Raw genomic sequence first — 15,170 nt, 5'->3', positions numbered from 1 at the left:
ATTCCACATAAGACGTGAACAAGGACAACTATACTGTTTTCAGTGTGGTTTCCAGCTAGGATTGTGTTTAAGAAAAAAGAAGATTACTCACCATTTTCAAACAGTACATTCCTGGAAAAACATGGGAATAAAGTTTGTAACTACTGGAGACTCAATAAAAAGAAAGATATACAGCAATAATAATTTCATTATTTATAACTCTGAAAGTAGCTAACACTCAAGAATTGTTCACGGACTTTACCTTAAAATTGCACGTGGTACACTGCATATAATTTATTTCTTTAGGTGTTTTATATATCTCTAAACAGTGGTATTCAGGAGCAGATATTTAAAAGCAAAAAAAGGCCTATAAAGTTCCCATTTTCTGGAGTCCATTGGAAGTGTTTTATTTAAATCCTTTAGTGATTTTGAATATTTGTCCTTCGCTGCAGGATTCAGATATCATCAAAAAGCGTCTGACTCCTTGACAAAGCATCTTTGAACAATCAGTATTTGAAGCTATTCACCAGTGCACATTCATTTTTATAACTGGTAGACTGCTAAAAATATATAATAAGCAAAACTGAGGATTTTCAAGGCAATCATATAATTATTTCCACTTCTCAAATATTGCCAGACCTATTCATGAGCAAACAAAGGACTTAAATACCTCCCCATGTAGACCTAACATTTCCAGCAACCTCCTTACTGTTTTCCTCTACTTTCTTCAAGACACACTGGAAATCGCCAGGCTGAAGACCACCAAGCTCCACTTGTTTGTGGGATTTGAAGTCATTGTGCTGGTAGCCCATATAAACTAAAATTGTCTTTACTTTTTTTAAAGTATCTGGGCTTGACTTTCAAAAGGGCTCAACTTCTGTTTTGGTTTCAGGAAAAGCAGCTACTTGTGCACGGACTTGGCACACTGAACACTGAGCACTTACGCAATTCTGGCCAATTTGCAAACCTTGAACGCTTGCAAACCTGCATGTACAGATTAAAAAGAAAATCTGATTTCCTGATATAGATGAAAAAGTCCACAACTCCAGTTAAGGAAACCAGGTTTTGTGTGATCATGAACTCATAACATGTTCCCTGTGTTACCTCTCTCCAACCGTAGCCTCTGAACAAGTTCTATTTCTGTCTCCCCCTCACATCTCCCTGCTTGTCATGTAGTTTCAGAAGCACCTTTGATATGAGCCACAGGATAATCTTAAGCAATTGTTGTTTCTTTTCCATAGCACCTGCTCAAGACTGCCCCTGCTGCTTGTGAAATTGAAAGGGGAAAGCATAAAAAAAGGGGGAATTTTGCCTGCTTCCTTGTCTAGTTATGGGACTCCCACAAGAGCAAAGTAAGAGTTCAATGAACTTTCCCTCTGCATACAGAAGAGACTACTGCCCTCTATAAAAAGTGAGATTCTTCAACTAAAGAACGGGGAAAAAAAAGTTGCAAATTAATAACCCACTTAGAACTTTCTGATCATTTGCCCCAGCCCTTGATTACCCAAAGGACTGAAGTAATCTATTTTGCAACCATCCCTGGAAAACACAAAATGGGGGGAAAAATGATATATTTTCCTTCCATATTTCAAGATAAGCCTTTTCCCAAGGTTACACAAAATGGAGGTATAATGTCTGGGGTTTAAGAGACGTACAGTGTGTGGCTCTTCCCTATTGCGAGAAACTGCATATGCTCTTTGTTCACTTTGTAACACGCAGCTTTCAGAAAAGGGGGAGCAGGATATGATGAAGACGGGTAATAAAGTTTGCTCTACTGTGAAACAATATAAAAGGCTTTTGATATTTTCAAGATCGCATGCTCCTCTCACCGTGAGACCGAAGCAGTTTGGAGGTGGAGCTTCCACCACAGCACAGATTTCAAAGCTTTTGAAAGTAATAGACAGTTAGAGACAAAGCCAGCAGAAATGGCTTTCTTCTGAATTTATACTTTTAATAAGAGTGTACACACTTGCAAAGTCTGCAAGACACACTCCATTGCTAGAAACGCCTCTGCAGGACTAATGCTTTCTGCGTGACCTGTAGTCCTGACACACCTCTGCACTGGAATAGTCTTTCTTTTAATTTTATTTCCCCCCACCTCCCAATTGCTGACTCAGGAAGACATCACTACTTCAATTACATGCTGGAGATGTTTTCAAGCCTCATCCCCTTCCCTCCACAATGGTGAGAATAAGGAAAAAAGAAAAAAAAAAAAGGAAGCTAAGGTTATCATTTTTTACTGTAAGTCCAGGATGTTGGCCCTGGATATATTTACATTTTAAACCTTAGCCGAGACATGCATGACCCTCCCCCCTCTCATGATAGATGTATTAGTTTATTATATGCTTTGCTTGTGAGCAGGAAAGAAAATACCAGTTCTGCTAATGTGATATTATCCAAGCCATGCAAGATTATTTTTTTTTTTTATATAGCATTCATCCAACTTATCTTCCCTTCCCAGCCAGTCCAGGATGCTATCAGCAACCTTCGTAAGTCTCTCATCTTAAAACAAAAATGTCTTTTTCCTCCAGTTTGTCTGGGTTTTTTTTATACTTCTTTCTTGGACCATTTCCCAGGCTCATGTATTCTCTCTACATTGCTTCGGTTAATTACTTATATTTGATGGCCACCTCTGTGAGCGCTATTACTTATTGCCACTTGTGAACTGATATAATGTAAGGTGTTTGTCACTTACACCAAGGTCATAGCTAGCCCTGTTATCATTTGGTTGCATTCCCTATCTAGTAATATTGATGGTGGTAGAGTATGAAGCATTTTCAGCTCACACTGACCCCATATGAGCAAGCACCATGTATTCACCTTACATTACTTCTGCTGAGTAAGCCTTTAGTTCTCAGCAGCACAGTGCTGCAAATGTTAACTGTAAGTCATCGTGGTGAGCTGGGAAGCAACATAAAAATTCAGTTGCTGCAGCTTTTGTGGCTTGAAAGGTGACATTGGTCATTTTTCCCCCCCAAGCTTTTGCTGCTTACTGCTAATCTTTTCTACCCACTGGGCCTTGCAAGTGGGAGTAAAAATAACGTGTCTCATTCTTTAATGACAAACATGACAGTAAATCCTTTTTTTTTTTTTTAAATTTAGAAGGATGTCACTCACTTTAAATTCTGGTGATCTATCTTCTTACCTTTTCAGGGTGCTGATTACCAGTATTCTACTTCGGTTTACTAATAATATTAACAGCTATATTAACAGTTCACAGCTAACAGTTTTGGAGACTTGACTCTAGACGAACATACGTACTACCACCTGCTTTCACCCTATCCTGCTGCTGTGCTTTAGCAAGCCCTTTTTAACCCTTTACATGTCTTTTTCCCACATCCATCCAAGTTGCACACTGTCCCAGGCTCCCAAAGTTGGCATACTCCGGCTGTCTGCAAACCTTCTTGCTTTTACCTTACACAGTCCCTTTCTCAGGGAGGATGATGAGCATACAAGGTTACATATTTGTGTTGTTCCTCGATATCAGCAAGAGCGTAGGGTGGATAAGATCATTAAGGATTTGCCTGTGTGACTGAGCAAAGAAAAAAAAGGATTCAACTTCCATTCAACCTGCAAACATCATTCAGCTCAACGGCATCCTGGCCAAGCAGATACCTTGTTGGGCTCTCAGGTACAACACCTCTGTCAGTGCCGTTGTACCAGCGACTGACACGGCTGGTGGCAGTGGGCCAGTGACCAGGCTAATTCATGCCTCAGTTTTCCTATCTGTAAATGGGAAAGTTAATGACCCTGAATTCCCTCTTGGCATTTTTTCAGTCTCTGCTTAGGAAAAAAATAAAGTGCCAAACCAAAAAAACCCCACAAACAGCTTTCATATGAAGTTCTGGGACATGACCTGTGTCCTTAGACAACTTCCCTTTTCTTTAAGCTGTGAGATCTTTTAAACAATAATCCACTTCAATTTATGTAGGGAACCATTAGTTAAACCAGTGCAGCTAGTTAAATTAAAAAAAAAAAAAAAAAAAAAAAAAAAGTATAAACCAGTCCTAGGAAAAAAGTTTCAGGATATACAAGTAGAAAAATGCTCCTCTATCTTCAAGTGAGGCTACAGGAAAAATCTGAAAAACAAGGACACATGTGAAGTCAGGTTTTTCCAAATTGCAATCTTATGCACAGGCCAGTAGGTTATAACTTTTATCTAAAAATTCATGGCTTCTGTTACCCATATTCCAGCAAAGATTATGGCACAAGAAGTACAAAGTAGACTCAAATCAAGGACACACAGTTTATTTAAGAAGCAATATTGAAAAGTTCACTGGTCTAAATAACCTAAAATGACATTTCATGTGTCTACAGTGATTCAGAAAATCCCAACATGCTTGAAAGCTGTTAGACAGACTTTAGAAAGCATTACTAGAAATACATTATTAAAAACCAGTTTAAAATTTAGCTGGTACAATGCTTTCCCCAAAATTCAATTATTGTTTAATTTAATTCTCCACTTAGTTTGATTAGAAACTGAAAAAGCAAAAAGTTATCTATATTAAAAATAACATTAGTTCATTATTTTGATCACTACACCCAGATATTATTAGATAATTTCATCTGTAGTGGTAAAAAGTATCCATTTAATTAAGAAAGAAAGGAGAAGAAAAGACTAGAAGAGAGACACTCTAGTGAGCAAAGGAGGAATACATACGCCTGCCGTTTAGACCAGAGTGGCAGTGGATGGAGAGGATTTGGGCATCACCTCAGGAGGACACTGCCTCAGGCAACATACACCCCTGTATCTGTTCAGAGAACAAGATTAGCCACTGCAGCTGAAATATAGGTTAACTTTATAATTAGCAAAGGGATACTTTGTGACAGATACACAGACCTGTCCCTTGTGACAGATACAGAATATAGGCACATCTGTGCTATAAGAAAAATAAAACCTTACCCATTTTATTAGGCCAAATCTCACACTTTTAAATGACTTAGGAAATTTATATAGTTCTCTACTACGTTATTTTCTGCATATATAATCAAGACAACAAAAGACAAAGTTTAGAATAATATAAGCTGATTTAGAGCAGACCTGTCAACCCAGACAAAGCTATGGCAGCACTGTAAGCGGTATACTGAAGAAATAGTATTGTACATAAAACAGAATGTCACATTGGCAAACATTACAATGGGGAAGAAATTCTAATTTACACCTACAAGGGAGAATACTAGCAATAGAAAACTAGATTATAATTCTAAAAAATTAATTTGTTTTTTCCAATAACTACTTCTAATTAAAACTTTTTTTTTTAAATCGGTAGTATTAATGTACTAAAAATGTTTTCAGACATTAGGCAGAGAGCAGAAATAAAAAAACAGAACTCAATCAAAAAATGAGGCCCAGGGATATAGGATTGTATCTTTCTATGAATTATGGGAAGAAATGGTATCAGTTATATATTTGTCTAGTTCTAGACAACAGTTCAGTGAAGTCTGTTAACATGCTCAGTTTTAAGCCCTTAACTATTCCTAGTCTTATTCACAAAATAATTTAAAACTAGTATCTCAAACACCTAAAATGATCACAAGTACATATTGGTGCCTCTCCAATAAAACATTACTTTCTCATTATCTGTGGTTAAAAAAGGCACATTCTAGTAAAAACATTCCTTTTATCAGATATTAAACAGCCCATCAGTACAGAACTACTGAGAGTAACAACTGGAACCACATCAGCAAACATTTATAGAAGTTGTACGTGGTTATTTGAAAGTCCATTTGTCAATGAGGACTTTTGCATTGGCTGAGTTGTCTTAGTGTACTCTTAATTTCCTCAAATTGTATTTCCTTCTGAGAAAAAAAAAAAAAAAAAAAGGCATTCTCCCAAAACTCCCAACAGTGACTTTGAATGAATTTTAACACATTCTTGAAGTTATGCTGAACTTGCCCTTTTTGTAATTTGTCTTCCTATCTTGTCAATTATGCATGCATTTTATCTGTATCTTCAACCACAGCCAAGCTTGCCTAGTTACACAGAATTATTATTTAATGAACATTTTTTTATGTTTGATGGTGTACTTAATGAGATGAGGTTATGAATTTACTCCTTATTATTTTCCTCTTACAAGATGGCATCAGCAGAATATAATTCACTAGATCTTTAACCAATATACATTAGCTCCGTTGAATCAAAACCAGTTTACATCAACTACATCAAATGTCTAACATAAAACAAATATACCTAAAGACAGATGACATATTTAAGTAGCCATAGTACAATTGTATGTGTATCACATACAATTAAGATTATTGCCCACCTGAGTAAAAAAAAATTCTAGAAATATTAGGTTTACATCCTACTCCTGATAAAGTAGGAACTCCCATCAGCTAATGTGATGTATAGATCGCTTCCCAAAGACATTCATGAGTCACTGTCTGGAACTTGTCCTTTTAAAGAAAACCATCAACACTTGTAGAGAAAACCATCTCTATCAGCTTTTCCTTCCTCAAATTGAAGATAACCATCTTGGCAAATACTGAGTTGACTGTCAAAAGGTTTGACAGACTCAACAGAGCTACAAACTGAGCTCCAAAACAAAAATGGGTTGGAAAATTACAGCGATCCCACTAACAAGAATGGGACCAGACCAGTCATATATCGTGCAGATAACATTACATAAACTGAAATTAATTTAAAACAAGTAATTAGAGGCAAAGCTATAAACAATAATAAAAAAAAACAACCCTGAGATTTATAAGTACTTTCTAGCTCTTAATCTATCATTCTGGAGAAAAAGCAACACGTCTTATAGTTTTGAGCTTAGTCATCAAGAAGAAGAATCTAAAGTGTCACCCAAGGAGGTTCTGTTGTGGGTTCTCCCACTTTGAGTGGGAAAGGAAGGTTGAAGACCAATAAAACACCATGCAAGCAGAAGAGGTTATTGTAAGTGGCATAAACTTCCTGAAAAATATGAGTATTCTCACTCCTGGTGGATGCCAGTCCATAAGTGCTGGTTCTGCATAGTAATGGCTTTCTGACCACATGAAGGCAAACTGTTGTCAGACAAACTCTTTTCTTGCCTGTTTAGTGACTAAAGTGGCTTCCTTTAATTTGTTTTTGTTGATACTGGTGTTTTTTTCCCCACTGCCAATAACAGAGAGGGACATGCTATTCCTGTTGCAAAATACCATCATCAGTAATATCTAACTATCTCCAGGAAAGTAAGTGTTGATATCTGTCTTGGTTTTCTTCAAATCATTGCAGTTCCTCCAGACGGTCTGAAGTGTTTTGTTTGTGCTTGCACTTACTATGTAAAACTTGTTAATTTAGCATAGTAAAAAAAAAATATTATTAAAACACAGACCTACAGACTTTGTGGCCCTTATTCTCCTACTCTGTACCTCTTGGACTTCTGCTCTATTATAGTTATCATGCCCCACTGGCAATGTAAAGCCCTGACCTTACTGTAGAGGAAACAGCCCATAACCCTTTATTTCCACGATTAGGATATTCATTTTATTGAGAGAGGAAGACTGTAATTGCAAACCTACTCCAAGGACCAGTTTATGTGCTTTAGCTAATATGTAATCACACACTCTTCCATTTCTGCTGCTGCCCGAAAGATGTGTTTTGGGGTGAGCTGAGAGTTTTGCATGGAGGAAAGGCGCGTGCTGGCCTATAGCAGAAAATTTCCCTGGGTCCAAGCACACTGGGCCCTGGCCCCACAGCCTCCTCTCACCGTACCAGAGCCCTGGGCAGCCCCAGAGGCTTGGGAGGTGCTGTAGAAACTATGTTAGGCTGCTCTCCGTGGAGCCACAGCCACCTTCACCCTCTTTGGCAGCTGGTCCACATGAGCAGCAGGCCGGCAGTCCACACTCATGCTTTCACCCTCTATTTTCCCTTCTCACACAGAGCTGTTATGTCTCTTGGCCCTTATTCACGAAACAAAAAAATAAATTTAAAAATTCAATATAATATACATTGTTAAGAGTGTTACTCTGATGCTACTCAGGTAGCTGAGCTCTGCACCCGTGAAAAGTGCTGTACTATTCAGTTCTGCCAGAGCAGCATTGGTTTAGGGAAGCTAGGAAAGAAAAGCATTAGAGTCTTTGGGATATTCACCTAATAAAATTTATGTTCTTCAAGATTTTGGGAGCTAGAGGACTGGGAATGTTAAAAATCACAATACTGAAATTAAGCCCTAAATTTTGCCTGTGCAATTTCAGGCAACTGTGTCCTTCAGGACTGCTTAGGAAATCTGGCTTTCCTAAACATGGGTAGGCATTTTGGGCTTCACTGCTTTTATCTGACTAAGCTTCTTAAATGATGATGTTAAGATTTTAGCTGCCTATGCAGAGTTGCAACCTTATTAAGAAAATTTTATATTCTATAACATGCTAATAAAATAGCTTCCTAAATTCACTGGTTTTAAAGCAAAGCTATCATAGTTTTACTGCATTTTTGCTATCTTATTTTGAATGGGATGGGCCTAAAGAGGTGCCAAAAAAAAGTAGCACACTGCTGACGGCCAGGCTGTACGTGGAATCTATTTCAACCACATTTTAATAACTTACTTAGCATAATGATCCATGTTAAAAACAGATTGCCACCCAGGCTAAGACAAGATTTATGGGAAAAGATTCTTTAGCAGCAAAAGAAAATAGATTTTCAGGTACATAAGCTCTTCAGATTTGAACCGAAGGAAGTTTCAAAGCTGCGTACAGGTTTTAAACAATTGAGTTCAACTGCATGTATTAGCCAGACGATCTGAGAGTAAGATGTCTTCTGACTACAGAGCAGAAAGCACTGAAGAAGAGAAGAAGGTTGTTATCTTTCAGAGAGAAAATCCATATTGTCCATAACCATCAAATAGTAATTAAAATAGCAGACAAAAGTAAGGACATAGTAATCCTGAAACAGAGAGACTACATCAATGAGGCTGACAGCAGCTCTGAGATTATCCTCTACAACAAACTTAAAAAAGGTGTTATATCTCTCTCCCTCCTATGGCAGTAGTGGTCTATACTCAATCTGTCATTCTAAAGACAGGGAAAAAAAAGAACAATTTAGGCTGCAGAGCCCTCAGCCTCCTGTAGGGCTCTTGTCCTCTCTAAATGATAAGCTTTAGCAGAAAAACAATCAAGAGTTTGCCTGGACTAATTTCTATCACCAAAAATCCAGGAATCTTTCCAACTGTTCATGTCTTATGAACCAAGAATTATTACTTATTGATACTATCACTATAAAAGTAGCAGTAGTAGCTATGCTAATTAGACATTATAAATTCATTTTTCTATATACAACAATATAAATATTGTAAGACATCCTTTTAAATGCCACGATACTTTCTGAGGAGAACTGCTGTGATGCCACTCAGCTACCTGAAGAGGACTTTTACCTGACTAGAACAGTGTTCTGGGAAAATACCTCTTATGGAGAAATTTTTTACAAAAATAAAACTCTTGAAAAGTTACAACCTGTGCTAGAAGAATTTTCAAAGACATTGCCAAGAAACTCCTAATTTTCAAACAGCCCCTGTTTATCATGAAACTCCTCAAGACATGGCATGCATAAAATGTGACCTGCCCACACCTAGAGAAAAAGTACAAATCTGGACAACCCCAGAAGATGCCTCCCACAACAGAAAAAAAGGCCCCATACCAGGTCCACACCCTTTCTAAAATGCAGGGTACATCATTCCAAAGCACCAAATAGTGCTCCCCATATTGCTTGGGTGAAAGAACAGCCTCACAGTGACCTTGCAGAGGCAGTCGATGAAGGGCACAGGCACCCAGGGAAGGGCATTTATCACATAACTTAGTTCTGACCCCTGTCTCCTCTCCTCCCAGGGAGGCTCCTAAAAAGCTTGTAAAAGATGAACTAATTCCCATACGAACTGGAAACTGGAATTCATAACACTAGAGGATACTCACAATTATGCACTCAATAGAGGCACTGCTTTTATGGAACATTGCAATTTCCCTCCATTAACCAACAACATCCCACAAGTGATAAATTCACTCTCTCCCTTTCTTGTAAGTCAGGAAAAAAGGTAAAGACATGGTTAACACCTCCATGTAGACACAGATGCCAATTATCTATTATCCCATGGTCTAAGTAACACAGCTAATTAAGTTAGAATAATTGTTTTCAACTGGTATTTAGTTTTAAAGATTGCTGTTTCTCCTTCAGAGCACGTATCCCTACAATCTGCAGGCTTTCTTCTGGACTATATTGGTTGTTTTAAGATGCTACTTCCAGCCAAAATATTGTAGACCATGACAGTTACAGTAGTACTGCTACTGTAACAAAGCGCTACATAAATTTAAGGGACCTAATTGACCCGAAGACGTTGAACTTCAAAACACACAGCAGTAAGAGAGATATCTGTCAAAGCAATTTTAGATCAAAAGAGTAATGAAAGTAAATATAATCTGTGACGTCTCAGAGTTACTATGCTAGTCTGCTAGCAGACTAGGAAGAACCAGATTGAAACGGATGAGAAGGAAAACATGAGAGCAAAAAAATTTCTTAAAGTAGAAAAGATACATCAGCTGAAAGTAAACTCTTCAAGTGAAGAGCTCTTACTATCAGAAGGGAGTAAAAGAAAAAATGATAGCAAGAAATAGGACTGAATAAAAAGATTAAATTTAGAGGACACAAACAAGCAAAAAACCCCAAAGTGCATGTAACTAAGATTTATTTCACCATGCTCCTACATTATGTTGCATATGTCTAGTAGAGAATTAAAATGAAAGCGATGTACCCTAACTGCTGGAAATTATTTATGAAATTTGTCTTTTGGGCCACAGAGATTTGAAGTCCTGAGGTTTGATAAAAGAAAATTCTAGTTGATTCCTGAAAACATGCAGGTTTCCTCAAAACACTCACCAGCAATGCTCACGTTTGCTAAGATTACTTTTTCTGTTGCTGTCATTACCCTTTCCAAACCATTACATATACTGGTAATGTTGTCAGTGCCAGTTCTGCAGTATTGAAAGAAAAATTCTCAGGACAGTAAATTTCTAAGCAGGACAGATTTAGACTAAATGAAGACAGTTATACTGCCCTCACTCAGACCACTACTCCCATTAAGATCTCATTAGTCAGCCAATTGCCTCATCCTACTTAAGATATTAAAGAAATGAGTGGGTCATAAAATTCTCATAACCATTCATTTGTATCAGTGTATCTTTGCAATAGTATACTTCATACCCTCTGATGAATAACAGCTCAGACTTCACCGCGCGTGTTGTGGAGAACTCCATTAAAATGAGGTCATTCCAGTTTGAAATTGCAACTTTGGTGTCCGTCAGATTGGATTATATAATATTTCAAGCCCTTTTGGGTAGCTATCTGTAGCCAAGGAAACAGAAGCATTTAAAAGAAGGACAAGAGTAAAGCATCTCTTCAAACCCCAGCAACGTATCCCTATGCTTTATTTATGCATAAAGCGGGCTCAGTCCAAATCCCTCTGTACTACCAACCATGAGTAGCCTTAAAGTACTAACCTAAGCCCCCAGAACCTCATAATTCACTAATAAATCTAACATATCATTTTTACCTCTCCTTTCCTTCTTCCCTTATTTCTTCCTTATTTCAGGCAAATTTTAAGTTTTACAGCCCAAAACTTCAGCCTACTATATCTTGCACCTTGAATGCTGTTCTTTTTTTATGAAGGTCTATATACCTAATGACTTGCACGCTAGTAGAGCAATGACATGTTGAAAAGGGCTGAATTTTATCTATTTCAAACAGAATCACTGATGAACATTGGTTCTCTGCCTGTAATTTAGGCAGAGCACAAATTCACCCGCTCCAACAGCCTGACCCTAAAACTAATCTACTCCAGATGCTTCAGAGGAAGGAACAAGGGAGTCGTAACAGATACACGCAGCGGATTAGTAGCACAATGGAAAAGGTAATATAGAGGTGGCATGAAAAAATAAACAGAAAGATGAGCCACGCTGAGAAAAATTGAAAGAGGGAAAAAAAATATGGAGAAGTAGCTTTTAAAATTGAAGATAAGTACACAGAACTCCCCACCATTTTTAGAACTAAAAGTAAAACATCCCTTCTGGGAGCTTCTTCATACCTTTCTGCAAGTACTTCAGAAAGGCAACATAGCACAGAAATATACACCACAACCAAATCAACGTAATTTTAAGATTGCTTTTTTATAGACACTAGAAATAAAACAGCACTATTAGTGATGTTTTAAAATTATTGAAAGGTATTCAGATCCTCCCTAAATAAACTACATAGAATAAGATAGGAAGAGAAAACTATAGTTACTATGAGAAAAACATTCTAGACATAAAAAAGAAGGGGTGTGGGTTTTGAATCAAAAAGATGCTAAGCAAACATCAGACTTTTCGGGTCACTTTTAACAGAGAGGGATTTCTGTTTGTTTGTTAGCCTGGATTTTTTTTACATGCAGCAAGGTCAAGATCACAATAAGCCTCCAGGATAAAAAATATTTAAGAATTACTCTTTGACCACCTGAAAGCGTCACTAACATGTCACTGCTTAGCAGCAAAGGGCATTAACACCTTCCAAAGGTGCTAGCAGTTGCTTCAGAGCATTCTGGTCACCTGCTGTCCAGCAGGGCAAGAGGCTCCAATACAGAAATAAACCTAGCTATCCCACAGAACAGGGAGAAACGTTCACCTTCCAGAAATATGCACATCAAACTTCTCTAGGTTTTATCCTTTAATACAAAAAGACAGACACACATCCCCACAAAAAAAAAAAATAAAAAAAAAATTCAAAAACCCAATCAACAAAAAACCCAAAATAAAAAAAACAAAAAAAAGAAAAACACACCCAAACCCCATAACCCACTACAAAACAACTACCAAAACCCCCCGACCTAACTGAATATTCCTAACTTCAGAGATAAAAATTTCAAAATCTGACTTTAAGGCCTTTGTTCTCTCTTCTATGATTTTAATTAAGTAGGATTCAAAATTATCCTTTAACAATAGCCATTTAAAGAGTTGAGAGCATTACAGAGTTAACAAAACCTGATGACTTTCAGCAGACACAGATTTTTCTGTTAAGTCTGTTATATATCTAAATTGTTTGCAAAGCCTCAGCAAATAAGTTTGAGTTTATCCTTATTCTTTTACTCAAACTGAACTTTTTTGTCTGATCAATAGCAATTTAAATGTCATCCTTCCAGGAATAAAAATGTCAGGCTTGGATGTCTATTTATTTCATGAGATAACCGATTTTCAGTTTTAGTCTGCAAAGCAATCACATTTGTTCTTTCAATTTTAAGAATCAGACAAAGAAGAGAGCGTCAAAGTGTTTGTGAGATGGAGCAAGGTGAAAAAAAAGCCCTGAATTTAAACTGTGAATCAACTCAAACAGAGCAAGTCAAACCTGAAAGTTTGATGCTAACCTGTTTAGACCTGATTTATAATTTAAAGCCATTACAAAATTAAATCTTAAAGAAAGATGCTACCGACAGATACATAAAGCTCACCGTGTTAAGTGTTCCCTATAGCAATTGTTTTAACTGATGGTAAAACTATTACAGGGCAAAAGAAGGACCAAAGCACCTGTAGGACACATGTTACAGAATAGGATTCTATCCTCACTAATATCCTTTTCCTAGTGCACGTCCATAAAGGAGAGAGTTCATAGAAATGTTAGAATTAAAATTGTAATAAGAACTGTATCTCAGAATTTCATCCTATTTCTGATAGTGCTGTGAGCTAGTGAATAGAGGTCAGGGTCTCATAAATGCAAGCTTTATCCCTGGCTCTGCCTTTAATGAACTCAGAAAAATCATTTAATCACCATTCAGTTCAGTTTCCCAGTGGAAGAAAATAATACCCTTTCTACAAGTTTTTTGAGCTTTCTGATAAAAGCTAGCTTTTATTAATTAGTACTGCACACACAAAAATGACAATAGTTGCATTAAATGAACTGGATGAGTATAATTTTTCACATTTTCACCTTCTTTATGCTTGCAATTGCTTGTTCTTTCCAGCTCAACATACATGGTCACTTTCATTCCTGAGGTCCTCAAAGTTCCTAGGACACAGCCAGAAGCCAACACAGATATGCTCTGAAAGACTGATAATCCCAAAGGAAGGAGATGACGTGAAAACATGGGCTCAGCACACCTATATCCCGAAATCCCAGGCCTGAAGGTCCACTCAACCCCGGCACCAGCCCCCGTGTCCGCAGAGCCCACGGTGCTGGACTTGCCTTGAACGCACAGAGCAAGTGGCAAGAAGTCGCCCATCGTGGGCATCAGAGCGCCAGGAGCACGCAGGTGACTGTGCTGCTCATTTCACAAGACACTGTTTGCCGCCTTCCCAGCCACCAACCAGTTTTTACACCTAAGCCCTTTCACGTCATGGCCGCGTATTTCTCTAGTCCTCTGCCTTGGCACAACCAGGAGAAGAGATCAGGACCTCACTTCTCTCTTCTCCCTGCCCTCACCTTCACCTTTCGCCTCTTCGCAGTGTGATTAAAAAGACAGAGAAACCAAACACCAGCCACAACACCCTCACGTGGGTGTGCGCCGGGACACATACACTCCTTCCACAAAAATTATGCTTGGCAGTTCTGCTCTATGTTTATATTGCATCTTCCTCAAGCACTTCAGTGTCACACAAATGTGAGAGAACAGTTACCGCAGGGATGGATGGGGGTATTACAGGAATAACACAGATTCACATTGACAATTAAGCTAACGTAACAGGCAGGCAGAATGCTTTCTTAAAAGCATAATTTCCTATCTTACAAATAGGGAAGCAGACCCACCAAGAGATAATTATCCTTACCCAAATCTCACAGGGTAAGAAAATGCAATTTTTTTTAGATCAGATCTGTTTTTGCAGGTGTTTTATGAACAGTTTTGTCACACAGTGCTATATCTTGTTCTGTTTCAATCTTATAGGCTACATTAAAATAATTTATACACATTAGTTAGAAAATCTTAAGTCATTACTGCAGCTGACACAGAGAAAAATATACAGATACATTTGGTGGTCCATTAGATATTCCATTAAAATTTAAAAGTCCTAAAGCAGCCTAAGTACTTTTACATTGAAACCCTCTCTTTCATTCCCAAATCCTTCCATATTTATATCTATCTTGCCTTAATAAATGTAAAAAAAGTATTGCATTGTAGGTATTAAGGCTTTTTTTTTTTTTCTCCAGAGCATGGATTATCCTTTTTTCATTGTTCTTATCACAATTTAATAATAATAATAAAAAATAA

This window comes from Egretta garzetta, unplaced genomic scaffold (assembly GCF_000687185.1).
Source record: "Egretta garzetta isolate BGI_Z169 unplaced genomic scaffold, ASM68718v1 scaffold289, whole genome shotgun sequence".
Classification (NCBI taxonomy): Eukaryota; Metazoa; Chordata; class Aves; order Pelecaniformes; family Ardeidae; genus Egretta; species Egretta garzetta.
This window is presented reverse-complemented; position numbering follows the sequence as displayed.